Genomic DNA, 15,782 nt, shown 5'->3' with positions numbered 1-15,782 from the left:
TAAATGCCAGTGCAATTAATAACATATCTGTTGACACCACCATTGAGAATAATGTTGAAACGGAGCAGACGACGCACACCGGTGTTCTTTTTGCCTGCATGGTGCGGGCGCATTGGCACGAGCCGCGCCATGTCCGTGGCGCTTCGGCCATGTCCGTGGCCGTTTCCTGTGTTGCCAAGCGAAGAAATTGACAGCTCAACTTCTCAGTGAATACCATCTATAGGGCAACGGGCGCTGGGCAGTAGCTGATGGCTGGATAGTCTGTTGGATAAATGGCATGAAGAAAAAAAAACGGACGCTTTATCGGTTCTTTTAGTGCGGAGACCTTATTCCTGCTCCCGCTATTTAAGCGCCGCTATAGCAGTATACTTGTTTCGCTTTAATGCCCGTCGTATTCGTGCCCCTGGCACTAGTTGGTTGCTCCTAAAGCATCAGTCAGTCAACAGAAGGTTTAAAATCAGACCGACAAAATCAGACAATCAATCAGTCAATACTGTGTCTTCGCTAGTGCGTGCTAGCTTCTCAATGAATAACTGCGCTTGTGTGGAATTATGGCTGATACAACTAACCTTTTTTTTGGTGGCAAGCCTTTTTTTGTTTGTGCATTTTAAAGGAGCCCTCAAGACAAAATACAAGTTAGGTTTATTAGAAAGACTGCTTAGTCCTGATAACAATGATACTAATATCATCACAATCTTCGAACAAATAACGGAGATATTAAAGAAAACGTGTGAAGCAGTCGCGACCCCCTAGCCAATTTACCGCAACTTTTCTATGACGTCACTGAACCTTGTTTGTGCGATTGGCGGTCGCCTAACTGACCTGTCGCGACGAGACATGACTGGACGTCTGTAACGGGGCCTCTAGTTCCATTTGACCGCATCACTTGAATGCTAACGTGCAGTTAACGCACTGAAAGTTATGTTTTATTGTTGGCCCGTATGACGTCATTCTTGCTCATAACACATCACTGTGGCGCAAAATTTGAAAGCTTTTAAATACTTCTTGCTTTTTTTTTCGTTAAAAAACATAATCTGTGGCTGTAATGGAGCTGAGTGAGATACTGAATCCTAGTTCTTTCAAATTAAACGAAGTTGTCTTTTCTCTTCATGGCTCCTTTAAGCAGCACTGTCTTCCTGAAATGTACATGGTCTGTGACCTGATCGGAGCTTAGGCGGTGTCATGCATGAGGTCCCAATTCTGACTGGCACATTGATTCGCGGTCCCCGTCGCAGGCTTCAGCCACCGAGATATGTAGTTGGCGTGAATGAACTGTCAAACACAATTTTGTTTTGCGATTATACATGCTCCCAAAAAACAAAAGAACCGATCGAGAAAAGGTAATTATAAGAAATCTACCATCCTTCCCAAAGAAAGTTGAGAGAAGCGCGAAAGCGACGATTTTTTGGCCATTAAAAGTTACCAGCAATCTAAATGTATACCGATACGTGATTTATATATATATATATATATATATATATATATATATATATATATATATATATATATATATATATATATATATATATATATATATAGTATATATATATATATATATATATATATATATATATATATATATATATATATATATATATATATATATATATATATATATATGCACAAAGTAGAAGCACGCTCTTCGGAGACTTTATTTCCAACGTTTCGACCTGAGACAGGTCTTCCTCAGGATTCCTCAGGATTCCTGAGGAATCCTGAGGAAGACCTGTCTCAGGTCGAAACGTTGGAAATAAAGTCTCCGAAGAGCGTGCTTCTACTTTGTGCGTATTCCTGCAGCAACTAAGGACTCCACTTCACGACTATATATATATATATATATATATATATATATATATATATATATATATATATATATACATATATATATTCGTACTCCTTCTTCATGATCGATGCAAATATTGTCTTATCTAAAACCATTTGAATGAATGAATGAATTTATTGTCAAGAAAAAGGAAAGGAAAGACCACCAGCAGGCGTAAATTGTCACACCTAGGGGTGGACACCGGAACGCCTGCTGGTGTGGGGGTTGGGGCAGAGGATGACAGATTCATAGAGAGGAGAGACAGATGATAGAGGTGACATGTTTACAGAACAGAAGAGAGAGAGGGGCATATTTACAAGTTAACACTCACTCCCACACCCACACAAAGTCTGAAGCAAGAGAAAAAAAAAGTTCGCACAGTCTCGTAAAAGTTCACACAGTCACTGTGCCAGAGAGTCAAGTGCCAGGTTGAGCCCTGAGGCATCCAGGTAGCCGCCCAGCGCCTCGTGGACGCTGTCCCTCTCCCTGGTGTTGCCCGGCGGCCATAGTAGCTCGTCTAGCGGCCGAGCCCTTCCTCCCAGGGCGGCCAGGAGTTCCGGCCTCCCTGCCGCATACTCGGGGCACTCGAAGAGCAGGTGCGGCAGGGACTGAACAGGTGTGCGGCAGTGCCGGCAGGCAGGGCTGTCTGCCAGCCCCAGGCGGTGCTTTCGTTCCGCCGTCCACACCGCCCCCACGCGGAGGCGCAGGATTGCCGAACGCTGCTGTCGGGGCAGCCGTGCAGCCCGCACAGGTGGTGGGGCCTCTCCAGCAGCCAGCCGTGGGTCCGGGTGCTGTGCCCGCACGTGCCGCTGTATAAGCAGGCGGGAGTCGTCCGCCGCTGCCTGGGCATCCGTGGCCGCGGGCGTCAGCTCGTGGGCCTCAGCGGCCAGCTATATTCGTAATTTTCGACTGACCGTTTTAACACAATAGAAGATCGGTTTCACGCTTGTAGAGCTGCCTTAGCGGGTAATTGTCATGTAATTTGTTTGGGGGTACTTTGATAACAGAAGAGTTAGAGCCACTTTTTGTAATCATACTCCTTTTGAACATGGTCATGCTTTACTCCAGAGCAGGTAATGTCGGGAGGCCAACTTACGAAGACCAAAGCTTACACCGATACCTTGAAAGTTAGCTTCAGCACTAAACATGAACGCACTACTGGGAAGACATCTTCTCAGGAGCAATTTAAGACGTCTTATTTCAAAATATGAAGGCCCTAAGACCTCCTTTTTTTAACACGATAGTGCTGCATGCCGGGGCACACAAACCTTACCGACGTCATATCCGCCACGGAACTGACATCACCTGGTGATGTCAGCCGCTCCAGTGAAACTTTTTCTGAGAAAAAGTTTCACTGGAACGGCGGCGACTGGGGTTTCAATCGGATTTACGCAATGCTGCGCTACGTGTAATCCAGTGTCTGATGTTGATGCGTCTAACGGTGCCATATGGACAAAATATAAATAGCGATGCGCAGGTTCATATCGACGCACAATAAACATTCAAATGCTCGTGTGAAGGCACACCTCACTTTCGTGTTTTACCGATTCCTATGCAAGAAGGATCAACCAGATCGGCCGGCAGTTAGTCTATGGGAAAATGCATTAGTTTTTTTACAGGCCCCCATCGGTCCCACCAGGGAGGTTTCGCTTAAGAAATTAATGTCCTTCCTCCCTGTGAAGAAGGATGACTTGCGAAGTTGTGGTGCCCAGCCGCAACGTGGGCAACAATATGCTTTAACCGGGGTGCAGTCCAACGAGAGCACAAAACAATACCCGTTTGTTCGAAAGTTGCGATCGAGCATACTTCCAAGTTATTTACCTGAATTGAACTCGGACGGACTGGAGTTTTATTCCAGCGCACAAACATGGCCTGTTCGTTTCCCTCCCGTAGAAGCTCATGTATTGACAGCAGACAGAATTCGCCAAAATTTACAACTTCACTGGGAAGTGTGTGATTTTAAATCGGAGGAGGTGGAGGAATAAACATTTAATTGAGCAGTCAATGTTGTTGGGTTGATCGCTAAATGGGGGACCTCCTTAGTCCAGGAAGCCCTGGGTCTTCGCGGCCTGTCTTGTCTGGTCTACCAGAGATTGTTGCTGATCCGGGTTGCAGCTGGTCAACCGACCCTCCCACTGCTCAAATGAGGGATTTGGATTTGGGGCAAGGGTTGGTGTGTGGTGGCACTGCCATACCATGTGGCAGAGAGCGCATGGCTCTATGCAGAATTTACTGGTGTGTGTGTACAATGTCGGATGCATTGAGCGTAGCATGTGGAAATGTGTTAGTTTGTAGCTGTCTGTAGATGACCGTGTCTTCGCGAGACATGTTTAGATGTGGAGGCGGGAAGGTTCTTCGTCCCAAGCGGTAGTGGGCCAGGATGTCACTGTACCTTCTGGGGATTATTTCTCGTGTTGGGCTTATGGAAGGACTGGCTGTCATCCCAGAAGGAGGCGCCCGGTGTGTATTCCAGGGGTGAATGAGCCGGTGTCCATATGATAGAGATGTCAGGTAAATCAGTGTGTGGCGATATAATTTTTGCTGCTGTTGAAGAAGTGCGTCCGAATCGAAAGTTTCGACAGGCTGTCTGGAAGTCTGATATGATGGTGACATGTTCTTTGCCAGTGGTAGCTGCAACGGCAATGGCTGCTTCTTCGGCGGTGTCGCTGTCCTTGGTAGGTATAGAAGCAGAAGCTAGCTCCAGTCCCTGATTATTGACTATGCTGATGCCGTGGGCTGATTGGCTGATCGCAAAATGGTGCAACGCTCGCGCGCTGTTCTTGTCTACATCGCTCTAAACGGTCTGCTGGATCCTAGCCGTCCGCTGTAAAAATTAGTTCGATGAGCCGGAGAAGGGGGTGGGTGTCTTGGCAGCAGTTCGCACAGGACGTCCGATGAGGTAAAGCCGGCCCTGGCGCTGCAGATGACATATCATGAGTGGCCCCCGGGTTCTTCTGGTGTACAGGGGTCCATTCCATGAAGACAAAGATGCCTTAGAGATCGATCAGTCGCTGCCATGTGTTGTTAACAGTACGGGTCAGACTGCTTGCTGCGTTGGAGTTCTGTAGCTCTTGTATCGCGGACACATTATCCGTACAACCACGGCGTAGCGTAGCCCCATATGTACGGATTTCAGTGTTTCGGAGTTCGACGTCAGAACACTCCCAAATTTTCTCAGTGCAGCCTCCCTCCCCACCCCTTCCTTTCGTCCTTATTTTCGCCTAGGCTATTTACACACCGACTCGACATAACATAATATAAAAAGAAAAAATAAGGAGGGCGTCAGTTAGTTCCCGCCGAAAATGATTAAAATTTTGTTGGGGCACTGGAAATCTTTCTTTTTTTAGCGGCGAAACCCCTTAGGTGCTCGGGCTGTCGGCGACTCCTAGCTGTCGTCGTCGTAGTTTCATGCAGTCACGGTACTAAAACACCTGGACACCCATTTTCGAACGCCTCGCGCTAGAGCGTTTTAATATCCGCGGGCAAAAACGCGTACCTAAAGAACACACCGGGAACTGTTTTCCAACGCCTCGCGCTAGAGAACTTCGTGCTTCACAGACAAAAGACTTTTAGAGCAAAGCTGTATACCTCTACCCCCCAAACGGTTTCATCTCCGTGGGAAAAACGCCAATGCGCCAAGAATATACTTATACACTGCATGCTTCGCCTCTCCCCAGGTTTCACGTTAGTGGAGATGCATGTGCAGCTTTCCCGCTCATGGCAGTCCTTTCAACAGTGATTACTCTGCAATTTGTTAGCGAAATGAAAAGTTCTTTTTGCACAGCTAATATTTGGGGTGAATACTTGCTTTGTGCACAGTTTCAAGTCGCGCACGTTGCGCGACTGGGTTCCTGAGCCATGGGAATTATCCCATAGAAATGCATGGGGAGTTAGGTTTGACAGCGAATTACACAAACACATATTCAGAAACCTGAAATGTTATTTTAGCTTTTTAATCTTCACGTTGACTTCTAGCTTTATGCCAAATATCATTTTCCTAAAGTGGATTTTCTAGGTTCCCGAGAGGTTGTAATTTTGAGCGAGAAAGCTGGGTATGCCCGGTTTCTTTTTATCTGCGGCGTTAACATTCTCCGAAAGATATTTCAGGCTACCCCATTGCTGCACACATCCTAATTTGTTTTGGTTTGTGTTAAAAAATGCTTTTTTACCACCTCGAAGAAAAAAACAATAAAATCAGTTGAAATGCGCAGGCAAGAATGAAAGAGAACGGAATTGGAAAGCGGGGGAGACAAAGCGACGACAGAAGAGGCGTCGAATACGACTGAGCTGTGTACGCATTTTGAAGAAAGAGCCCGACAAGATTGCATGCAACTAGCGCAGTAAACCAGCTCTTTGTGAAATCAGTTTGTAAACCGCGTGGAAGTGACCGCGGAACCCAGTAGTTTAGCCCTGAATGGTCGAATTGAAGTGCAGAAAGCGAGTTATAACAATTCATTGAACGGGAATTCTAACCGAGGGCAGGAGGGAAAAATGCTTCATTATTTCTACTTTATTACAAAACACGGAGAGGCCAAGATAAGAGCAACGAAGCGTCAAATTCGCGACACGACAGCCAGAACTCGCGAGAGTGACGTCGCAAGTTTGTGGTCATCTTAATGCGGCTGTGCCGCAAGCACCGCAGGTGTTCAAACTTTGGATCAGCGCAAGTAAGCCGTGCTTTGAAGAAGGCTAATACCCTGCCACACGGCAAATTTAATGTCTTTCCCATCGAATGTCCTTCGTTCGACTTAATGCCATTTTCTTGACGCGCTGCTACACGGCCAAAATTAGTGTCATTTGCAAATTATGACAGTTGCCACGAGTAAAAACTTGCATAGAGAAAATATTTTAGTAAGTGCTTCCATATTTGCGAAAATGGAGCGAAAAGCGCTTAAACACCTTTATTGCACTTTTCGATGCACTTGCACCGTTGCAGCAACTTATTGAATACGATTAAACATGATGGGCCAAGCCAAGTCAAGCTTGGTATACGTTCGGCTTGTTTCATATAAATAAATAAATGACATACATTACACGCATGTAAATATATTATAATGCTACTGGTGGTTTAGTAATCTGTTTTCGGTGGGCATCCCCACCGAGTCGCTGGTGTCAAGATAATACATTTGTTGGCAGAACGCAGTTGAATGGGTTCCACAAACTCATTCGGTCCTTAATGTCATTTTGATCGAATGTCACTACATGTTCTCGTGTGGCAGCAAACAAATGTCATTTTCAACGAATGACATTGAATTTGCCGTGCGGCAGTGATCTAAATCAACGAAACCACGCCTAAGTTACGAAATTGATAGGCGTACTATACCTCCACTTCCACAGCATCCAATGCCACAGCGTCCACCGATGCATCAAGAAAGACGCCTGCATGCCCACGGGCGCCCATATCAAAGGAAGTTATCGTGAAGGTAAGGGCAAACCAAAAGTTAGGGGCTCGAAGCAGAGCTGGTGTGGTAGGTGACAACAGGGCCGGGCAAAGAGGAGGAGATTCAGTGAAAACTATGGCGTAAGTCTGGTCGTGCCTATTGGCGGTGAGATGTTTGAGTGGCGCCCCCTGGCTCTGACGTCGGCTTAGGGATTCGCGCCGCTGTCGTCTGCTACACTACGCTTGTGAGGGGCAACTGTGCCTGGGCTAGAAATCGCCCCCTTCGTTGCTGTAGTGCGTTAAAAAGCGTATTTCGAGCGACTCAGTTATTTTGCCAGCTTCTGACGCATCTGAATAATTTGAAGCTGTATCCCGCACAAGTTTGCAACACACGAAGAGATAGAGAACAACTTTCTTCAGAGTATCGGTCAGAAGATCGTGTTTAACTCGTCCTTTCTTGCTTATTCGCGAGGATCAGCGATCAGAGCTTCTCGATAAGTATTCAAAATGCGTAGGCTTCCGTGCAGTATTTTTGAGATGCTCCTATGAAGACTCAACAGTCTAATACTACGTACCAAGCAGCGGCCTCTACACTCTCATCGCACAGCAGGAAATAAAGCGGCTTTCTTCTGTTTCTTTCGTTGTTGTCTTGTATCGGATTAATGTTTCTTGCTTTTTTTTTTCTGCCCAACACATCAATTTTTCTGCGCCGTCACCAACTTCTTATTAGGAGGTTTCGGGATGTTTGGGAGCCTCACAAAGGTCGTGTGGATATTTCCTTCATTTTGTATGGCATACATTCCCTTCTTCACAAATTGGCTTTCATTGCGGCTGTGTGCAAGAAAGTGCATATCCGCAGTGTGCTTTGTTTATTCACATGCAAATACAATGAGAAGGTTTGTGCTACGCCACCGCGATCGCGCCCTAAACAACGTGGTCTACAGTACTCGAAGGCGGCTTTTGTGCTTCGAATTTCTATCGTAATTATATCGTTATCATAACGAACTGACTCTCAACTCGAACAATGATGACATGATTACGGTGTTGAAGGCATGATATACTCGCTAACTAACGTAATAAATATTATACCTGCATATATTACAAGACTCGAAACCGAAGAAGAATTCCAAGTAGCTCTTTATTGCTTTTCAACCCTTCCAGGCGTGAAGAACAATACATATTCTACTCGGGATGGCGTTCTATGATTTAAGAAAATTACTTTTACTCTCTTGTCTTGGACTGAGTACCCGGCCCACTAACCAGATCGATATAATTGTTAAACAAAGTTTTCTCCTCCTCCCCTTCCTCCTCCTCCTCCTCTTGAGTGCAGTTTTCCTATAACGCATATCCGAATATCGGGAAGATATGGCTGTGCAAAATGTTCCGAAATATCCCTCCAGGTCTTAACAAACATATATGTGTCACTGTAAATTTAACGAAGACGTGACTCGTTTTGCCCAGTAAACCTCCATACTGGTTAGATGCCTGGTATAGAATCACCACGCGCATATATACACACTGGGTTATTTGGAACTCAACGTACAGTTTTTGCAGTCTATAGTGCATGTCGGCAAACTTTCATGCCTTGACAACGTAAAGTGATGTGACAAAACGCATTCGAGCGTTCGGCAAGGTTGCAAAAACTGTTTTACCTTACATATGATTACCGGGAATCGTGATGCCTTCTGCCAAAGCCGACAGCCCTGAAGGCCTAGAATTTGTTTTGGTCTTCCATTTTCGCTGTTGTCGGTTATTAGCAGCTGACTGTTCCTTTTATTCGAATGCTTACATGAGAAGCTGACGCCTAGCTCCGATTCTTCGCGCTCCGCACAGGACCGGCTTCGCAAGGAATGGGGCGGCGCCGGCAATGTTTCTCCCGTAGCGGTATCCAAAACTATACTTTAACTGACACCATGAGCTAGTGTATGCGATTTTAAGCCTATTATTATGATAAAAAGTTACCCACACGCCAATTCTGGTGCGGACAAGCATCAGACGTTGACCGAGCGCAAAGAAACAGAGTGAAGCAGACGACAAATGCGAGAATCCCTAAGCTGACCTGTGTTCGCGCTCACCGCCAATAGGCACCGGAAACTGAAGTTTGCGCGCGACTGCAGCGCCGCCTCTCGTCCCCGCCTAGCAACTCTGGGTCGGTGGATGTCGCGACCGGCCGTTCAGCGCACGTAAAAACACGCGCGCTGCATGCGGTTCGACGTTGTGTGGCAGAAGTTTTTTAAGAAACATAGTTATAATTGCAAGTTGCAGGGCCCGAAATGATCAAAATGCTGCTGGAAAGAATTAGTGGCAGCGCCGCTACTGCTGCGTGAAGGACCGCCACAATCGCGAAAGGCAGCCTGCCATTGTTCTGTACAGGTTTCTCCGGCAGCCATGGAGAATAAGCGTCGCAAGAAATGGATTTTAGCAGTAAGAAAGCCATGACATTAGTAGAAGGAGTAACCCGCCGCGGTGGCTCAGTGGCTAAGGCGTTGCGCTGCTGAGCATGAGGTCGCGGGTTCGATTCCCGGCCGCGGCGGCGGCTTTTCTGATGGAGGCGAAAAGCAAAAACGCCCGTGTGTACGAGATTTCGGCGCACGATAAAGATCCCCAGGTGGTCAAAATTAATCCGGAGCCCTCCACTACGGCGCGCCTCATCGCCTGCGTTGCGTCGGCGCGTTAAACCCCAGAATCAATCAATCAGTAGAAGGAGTAAAATTGTGAGTACGACGACTGTTTATGCGCAGCGCAGACACGAAGGGCCGTAAAACTAAAACGTTTACTTTCAGTGTTATATACACATCGCGCGCTGCGATGAATCGCATGCCGTCGTAGTATTTGCATAAAACAAAGTATTACGGCTTCCGCCACTATTGTTTTATCAGCAGTAACCTTTTTAGCGACATTCACGGCACCAAATGGATGCCAAAAGGCGACACAAGAATATGTTCACAGCACTCCGCGGGTGTTGCCAAAAGCAATGTCAAGACGGTCAATACGCATCCCGCTTACTGCCCTACTTTGTTCCCGAAGTGTACACAGTTCGGCCACGCATTCCAAGCGAGTGCGTGGCAAGCTATCAAAGGCAAGGTTGCATTCATTTGCGCTGACTTCTATAATGCGTTTTGCGTACTCTGAAAGTTGGTTATTATTGTTTAAGCAGAGGATAGGGAGGAGGAGGAAATACGTTTTTGGAGAATTCCGGACGGCCTGAACAAACTGTATCACAATTAGCCGCTAAGACGACTCTAACATTACTCACAAGATAGAAGCCGAAACTAAGCGGAATCTTCGTAAAGACAACCACGGCTCTGCAGCAGATTTGCAACTGCGTGGAACTGCGTTTACTTTGTCATCAGCTAATAACGTTTGGAATCCGTTGTTAATTAGTGACAACAGCAACCGAGCTGAAGAAGGGCAACCGAAAAAGTAACTGTAGTATGGTTGTGCGAACAGAGGAAACAACACAAACACGCTTCTGTCGTGGAACGCCGTTGTATGCGCTGGGGACACTTTATTAGGCTGTGATATAAGAAAAAAATTGCTTCCCTTGCTGAATAGGACTTCGCAACGATGTCTGTCCCATCAATTTCTTTCACGGCGTACACGCGCGCGGGAACTTACAATCTATGTAACTCCTCGCGCACGCGAGGCCGACAGTAGTAGTTCAGCCCCGTAATTGTCCGGAAATCGCACAGAAGCACTTGAGACACGGGGAAACTATTTGCCGGAACAGTTTTCAAGCACGAGACACCTTTCAAAAACAATCGCAGGATCGCAAAAACAAACAACCGAGAGGTGCAGAATATATATGAACGCGCGCCCGCCGTCTGGCTCTCACCGACCCAAAGTTAGCTCAAGCTTCCGCGGGGCGGCGCTAGATGTACTTTATTCGTCGCGCCCTCTGAGCAGTGACCGGTCCCTGTATCTAACAGAGGCCACTACAATCGCCAAAAATTCTGGAATAAAAGTTGTAAAGCATCGTAAGCGGATGGAAAATGCGCACTCTAAACGAAGAGAGAAAATTGACTGCGTGTCTGCGGGCTTCGCTGCATTGTGTTGTAGAAAGATTTCTGCCTCTGCCACAAAACACTCCGTCTTATCTCCGCATCTTCGCCTTCCCTTTAGCTCATCCCACAGTGGATGTATTGCAGGTATGCCCAATTCAATACAATTTTCCCGCGTTCGTGCTACTTACATGCTCTAGCTCTTTCCTTGGTGGTTGGGACAGCTCGAGCTCCAGCTCTTTTTAAGTGCTTGTTCTTATCTCATCAGTCTTCGCCACCGTTTTTGACGCGTTGTTTTCTTTTTCATTTGCTGTCGTTAAAACCAATGGAACGTGTATTCTCAATCAAAAACCGAAAGAAGCTCACACTAACCCGTAAGACTTGCAGGTATGGTGAAGCTGTACGCGAGCTTCACAACTCTCACGACGGTTTAAGTCCACGATTGCAGCCGATTTTCTTCTTCGCTACCGCAACGACCTCTACCCCATCATTGTTGCTATAAGCGTTAGATTCCTTCACTTTTTTGGAAGTGCTAATCATTGGGAATCACTTTGGAGGGGCTATGACGCGTCTTTTTCGTTCCGAGCAAGTTTTGCTACGATTGCGGCGAACGCTAGAGTTCTTTTTGCCAATCTTGGCCAATCTACCTAAGTGGGTATGCTTGGCTAGACAAATGTGCGCCGGGGACGCTGGGTGGTCTCCGCGAGGCACGCACAGACGAGAGCTCGGAATTTTCTTGGTTCTGTTAACTGCCGGGCGATCGCCGCGGGGGATCGCCACGTGCCCGCTCCCCCGCCTCCCATCACGCCTGAGGAACGCTTTCGCGCTGCGGCGATGGAGGTCTTTGTAAACGGCGAAGGGACCCCCCACCCCCCTCCGAGGAACTCGCAAGCGAGGAATTGACCGAATTTCGGCGCAGGCAACGAGCCTTGACCCTAAACAGGACCGTAACCACCGGAAATGCCAACACGTCACCCGAAGTGGTCTTACCGAATACCTGCAAAAGCCGGCCTCTACGTCGTCGAGGTCCACCGATGGAGCGCTTAACGGAGACCGACATCAAAATTGTCCTACGACCACGAGGAGGGCTCGATCTAAGGTCAGTAGCGCCGGCAACTATCGCCAAATACCATTTCTAAATCGGCACCAGTCCCCCTGAGTTCAGAAGACCAAGTTCGGGTGCACCAAAACTCCAACTACATTCTGATCAGTACCCCCGACCATATGGGATTGATTGATTGTAGGGTTTAACGCGCCGACGCAACGCAGGCGATGAGGCGCGCCGTAGTGGAGGGCTCCGGATTAATTTTGACCACCTGGGGATCTTTAACGTGCGCCGAAATCTCGCACACACGGGCGTTTTTGCTTTTCGCCTCCATCAGAAAAGCGGCCGCCGCGGCCGGGTATCGAACCCGCGACCTTGTGCTCAGCAGCGCAACATCTTAGCCACTGAGGTACCGCGGCGGGTGACCATATGGGAGCGCGCAATTTCACAAGCATCAAATATTTTGTTCTCAACAACAAGCAGTACGAAATCTCTACGCATGTCTCGGCCCCCGCCAACATGGTGCTGGGAATTATTTTCGAAATTCCCGAAGACGATACTCCCGAAGAAATAACTCGGAACATGGTAGACTTCAATCCAGACCTGCCCGTCCTATCGGTCAAACGACTCGGAAGCCTAGGCGCCGCTCAAATATTATTCGACGGATACAAGGTTGCGTTTTCGATTCGGTACGGCTACACCACGTACCGCCGCACACCATTCCGACACAAAACAGAAGCTTGCACGCAGTGCTGGCAGCGAGGACGCAGACTTGACGTCTACCCTAACCCAACGGCCAGGTGCCCCAAAGTGTGGCATCACCAAACCTAGTGAGGGACACTCGTGCAAGCCTAAGTGCATTGTGCGAGGAGGCCCAGCGTCCATCTGCCACCGAGGAACGCAAGCATGGCTGATGCGATGGAAACGGCCACGTCGCCTGAGGAGTCATCGATCCCGATCGTAGACGGGTCCACCTAATGGGACAATACGAACGCCTCGCTCGCACACCCACAGGGAGACACATACTCAGAAAACAAGGAATGGGATACCACACACTATATCAGGATGCGTGTACAGTTCCCCCTAGTATTCACTCTCATATTGTAGCCAAACCGCTTCCCCGCAACATGCACCCCACTTACACTCCGAGCGCAGGAAACAACAAGCCCGCGCCCTGCACAAGAAGTATAAAAATGATCCGCAAGTCGTGTGCAGCAGAGTATAGACACAAGGAGGCTTTCACCGCAATCGCCGTTCAAAATTACCCCGACACCAGCATGCTCGATTATATAACAGTCCGGACGCCCATCCCAGAACCGGCGGAAGAGGCAACAATAGCGCTCGCCCTTTCACTCACCCCTACACCCGCAACAATCATTACAGATTGTAAAACTGCCCTCCAAAATTTTGCCGCTGGACGCATATCCCAAACGGCGCTCAAAATTTTGCTCAGGAACCCACCGCAATCCCCAGTACAACTGATTTGGACCCCCGCGCATTCTGGGTTCGAGAGAAACGAGGCGGCCCATGACCTAGCCCGAGGATTTACTATCCGGGCTCGGCCGAACCCGTATCCTTACCACGGAACCGGGTCCGCAAGGGACCGACCGTCTGATCGGTTTTCATGATATTACCGCCTACTACCTCCTCTCCCGCCGGATCTATTCTCGGGCGGACAAATTCCTCACATTAGAGCAAAGTCGCGTCTGGCGCCAACTCCAGACGGGAGTCTTCCGCAGTCCGGCCACCATGACCCATATCCACGCCAGCCTTTATCCAACCTCAGCGTGCCCCTTATGTGGCGCCCATGCCAACCTGGCCCACATTATGTGGGCATGCCCCCAGGACCCTTTCCCCGAAATCCCCTCTGAGGAGAGGTGGGAGGCCTCGCTTCGCAGCCCCGACCCGGACCTACAGGTCCGCCTGGTCACGAGGGCGGAAGAGGTCGCCAAACGGCACCAGCAAACGTCCAACACGGACCTCCAACCTAAGTCAAGAAGAAGACGTCCAGGAGGGGGCAGGCCTTCAGCCCGTTATCTGCCGCCACCATTCGGACTTCGATTCTCCTCGAGACACTTCCACAAAATAAATTTTATATACATATACCTCTCTCTCTCTCTCTCGCGAACCACCGACTCCCAGCACACAAACCCCATGGACGTGCCCCAACGTCTTTGAGCAACGCCTCGCCTCGATTGCCTTTATCATCTGCAATAGTTTCACGGAGCGGCCGGGCTGAGAACTTCGAGCAACAATGGTGCTCAGCGTCGCTCTCGTCGAGCTTCACAGCAGCGTAAACGACGCCAAGCTCAACCCTCTGAGAATTCGCAACTGACTCCTTACCTGCGCACATTCATCACGAGCTGACATGCTACATGGCAGCCCACAGTCAGCTGCACGCCTTTCTAGAATGGGTCCCCGGACACCAGGGAATCTTAAGGAATGAAAGGGCTCATGCCGTTGCTCGTGCGAATCGAAACCCGAGCGACCCTCAACCCTGGCCCCAGGACTACAGCCCTAGGGAAGAACGCGCCGCCCATTGCAAGGCCCGGAGGCAACAGCTGAAGGACCTTCGCCGTTCTCGCCGCAATCTTCCTCCTCCCACTTCTGATCTCAACGCCGCGAAGGCACTTACATCCACCAGGCTCAGGCTGTCTCCCTCCCTTGTGACCTAATTCTTCACTATATAATGACCCGAGATGGCACGCTTCACTGTCAGGTGTGCGGTGCATATATCCCGACGTTAAACACACTTACTGGACTTGTCCTCGCGCCAGGCGATCACCCCACTTTCTTCATCCACACCTTTTACCATTCCACACTCCATACTCATGGGAAAGCTTGGCCGCTCCTCCGCTTGATCTTCGCCCGATTCTCTGGCCTCGCCTCGCCCGGCACATTGCCCACGTGCGGGGCCCTGACACCTGTGGAATTCCCGCTTGAACACATTCCAGGCCCACCAGAACCCCATTTTCGGCAGCCAGGGCATGGGCCGCTTTAAATAAAGTTTGATCTCTTTCTTAACGTGCGTCGATTGATGCCGAAAGAGTGGCTGAACCAAAAAAAAAAAAAAAGGAACAAAATAACCAAGAATAATCAAGCGTGGCACTCCCGTCGCTTGAGCGCACTACCTTAGGGCAACGAATTTCAGTATTTTTTCACTATTTTTCCAATTACATAACATCCGACGCTGCGAATTTAGAACGCTTGTCGAAGTTTGGCAATATTCCATACATTTCTTTGCTAAAAAAAAAAAAAGAAATCCCTGTCCGAGATGGAAACGATTTGATTGACTTACCACAGGGAAGTTCTAAATTAAACATACTTGTGTTTTGTCTTCATGGCTACTTTGACAGGCGTGTTTATTAGTGCGAGCTGCGAGATACCGTATTTTCGCGTGCATAACCCGCACCAATAATGCGATAATTTTGGTGGCAAAGTAAGGGTGCGGAAAACACGCGGGGTATTTCTTTTAGTGCAGCTTCACGGCAATGCGCGTTGTGCCGTGACCTTGTGTACAACAGTGAGGACCAC

The sequence above is a fragment of the Haemaphysalis longicornis genome, unplaced genomic scaffold (assembly GCF_048455015.1).
Source record: "Haemaphysalis longicornis isolate Haplotype H1 unplaced genomic scaffold, Haemaphysalis longicornis Haplotype H1 scaffold_9, whole genome shotgun sequence".
Lineage (NCBI taxonomy): Eukaryota > Metazoa > Arthropoda > Arachnida > Ixodida > Ixodidae > Haemaphysalis > Haemaphysalis longicornis.
The sequence above is the reverse complement of the archived record's forward strand: the minus strand, read 5'-3'. Positions refer to the sequence as shown.